Below are 3,100 nucleotides of genomic sequence, written 5' to 3' on the forward strand. Positions count from 1 at the left end.
ATAAACCTATATACATATTTTATAGGCTAAAAAATCCAAAATATATATATATTTTGTGCAATTTTTTCAAACTTTAATTTCATATACATAGTTTATGGGTTTTATATAATAAAATAAAACACACATAAATAATCATAAACATACAAATATTATGAACAATATTCTTTTAGCATCACACGTACATAAAACTTTAAAATGCAAATAATTATGTTACCATCCAATTAACCTATCTAACATGTCAAAAAATCACATACATATATATAAATATATAATCTAGCAACCATTGGCTATAAATTCAGTGGTAGGATCTCATTTATATAAGTCTATATGCATGCTCCCTATTGCACAAAATAACATAAAACAGAAAAACATAAATACATGCATAGAAGTGATTTCATACAGAGATTCGTAAATACAATAACAAAATCATTAAAGTACTTACGAGATGCGTAGTGGAACAATGACTACACTATTTGGATTCCCTAACCTTTTGTGCTTGTTGAATACTAGGTATTGCAAGGAATCCAAACTGCTTTGAAACAAGACCACAATCTTCCAAGTCTTTCTCTAAAACAACATAGTGTTTGTGTGAGCAAGTCTCAACATATGAGAAGAGATTTTCTAGAAAGAAAACTAAGAGAGAATGGGTGGCTAGGTATAGAATAATAGTAGTGAATTTTTACCTTGTCAAATTCAGCTTTTTTAATACATTCTATAACACTAGTATATATAAGCAATTAGTTAGGACATAAAACAGGTTTTAGTTACCCATTTCATTTTAATTATTTCATAATTATAATTAATTAAATACTTGTCAAAATCAACCAATTATAATTTTTACCTTTATTTAATTCATTTTATTAATACTAATACCAATTTATCAATATTAACAAAATTGTCCTAATTGGCTATAATACTCTCTTTTGAGACTTTGCAATAAAAACCTCAAAGTTTCTTCTATTTCTTTTCTCACAAAATATCAATAAATAATTTAACATTATTTATTTTCATTTACCTAGTCAATGTGATATTTTTATAATTAATAATTAAATTATATATTCATGAACTCAAGCTCCAATAAGCTACCGTGAGTTTATTTATAACAAATAATCTCACTACCTTATTAATTCATCGTGACTCCACTATAGACTCAGAATTGCACTCTTGAATTCATAGAACGTTTTTGTAACGACCCAAATTCACTAATAAGGCTTAAGGGCCTTGATTAGTATGCCGGGAGGGCATGATGGGAATTATGTGTGATTATTATGATTAAGATGTATGATTATGATTTTAAGCATGTTATATGACTATGTGAATTATATTATGTGATAATTATGATATGTGAATTGTACTGTGTGGGTGCTGTGATACAAACGTGATGCACGTGCCAAGGCGGTCCTAGGAAACTAGATAAAGGTAACTGGTGACTTGGTAACCTGTGTAACCATTAGTAACTATAGAAAGTAACAGGTTTCTTTGGGAAAGTGGTAGAATTGCAAAGTTAGGGAAAGGACAAATAAGCCCTTGAGGTCTAGTTAGTAAGTGATATTAATGGAGGGTTAAAATGGTAATTTGGTAGTAAATAGATGAGTTTGAGCTGAGGGAATAACATATACGTATAATATTTTGGAGAGGGGTTTATGCTGAATGGTGGAAACCTAGAATTAGAACAAAAAGGGGATAGAAAGGAGAAGCAGAAATCTAGACTCTTGGAAGGAGAATCAAGGGATGTCTGATGTTATCAACCAAGTTTAGGCCAAGAAAACTCAGAGGTAAGATTTTGATTATGCTATATCTAAGTTTTAAGTCTGAATTTTAGTTAAGGAAGGTGAATTGAGATAAGTTGGTGGCTGGTTTTATGTAATTTCAGAATTTGGAAACCAAGGGGGAAGAAGGTCAAGAGCTGGAGGTTGAACCTATCACTTAAGGTAAGGTCTCTGTATGTTTATTAGATTTGTTTTGTTAAGGTTTAGGGAGTTTGAAGTGTGGGTTGTGCTTGAATTCAAGCTGTGCATAACTTTTCTGGTTTGAGTTGTCAAGTGGGAATTCAAGAGTGAATTTTAGGATTGAAGGTGTGAGTGAGCTTAGGCATGATGTCTTTGGGTTGTTGTGAGGTTTGTTAGGGGTTTAGAGTTGGTTTTGGGACTTAGGATAGAGTTTGGGGTGAATTGGTGAGGTTGGAGCTCGGGAAAATGCGAAGGAAAACCCAGAAATCTGGGTCTGCGATGGTGTGCCGCGGCACGGCTTTTGCTTGCCGCGGCCTAGGGGTCTCTGGAGGTGGGTGCCGCGGCACAAGGAATGTGGTGCCGCGGCACAAGGCAAAATTCAGGGAGTGATATTTTGCAATTTTTGACCTTTGCTCCGGGGGTTCGGGGGATGTCTCCGGGATGTTGTTCTAGGGTTTTGGGGGTTCCGAGAGTGTGGATTAGGTACCGGGAAGGTAGTCTTGGATTGGTTAATGACAAGGAATATTATATTTGTGTTTGATTAGGACTTTGGAGAAGCTCGGGATAGAGGACCGTGCTTGTGGCTACGTGATATCGGAAACCAGCGAATTGAAAGGTAAGAACACTGCACCCGAATGTATGATTGTGATGGGACTAAGTGCTCCCGAGAATTTTTTTGTGTCATCGTTGGTATTATGCCAAGGGACACGTGTAAGCGGTCTAAGAGTACCGTTCATGAATTTAGCGCATGGGACGCGAATTGGCCACTGGGAGCCAGAAACGAAAGGATAACAGAGGGAGCAGCTTGTGAGCGCTAGCCCTGGTTATCATCTGTGCATTGTGTTATATGAATTGAAATGCTCTGTATATGAAATACTTGACTATTGATATGCTTGAGTTTATGAGATGTTATAAGTGAGATTGACTTGACAGCTAAATGTGCATGCTCTATTATTGATATATGTTCTTGCTGGGCCTTGGCTCACGGGTGCTTCGTGGTGCAGGTAAGGGTAAGGGCAAGCTGGACCAGGCCTGAGGTGGGGAGCTCCGAGGTGAAATGTACATAGCCAGCCGTTCGATCACCACGGTCGAGGAGTGTGTCAGGACGGAGATTACCTAACCACTCATTTTGCCTTAGTATGGCTGTTGAT

Source organism: Humulus lupulus, chromosome 2 (assembly GCF_963169125.1).
Source record: "Humulus lupulus chromosome 2, drHumLupu1.1, whole genome shotgun sequence".
Taxonomy (NCBI): Eukaryota; Viridiplantae; Streptophyta; class Magnoliopsida; order Rosales; family Cannabaceae; genus Humulus; species Humulus lupulus.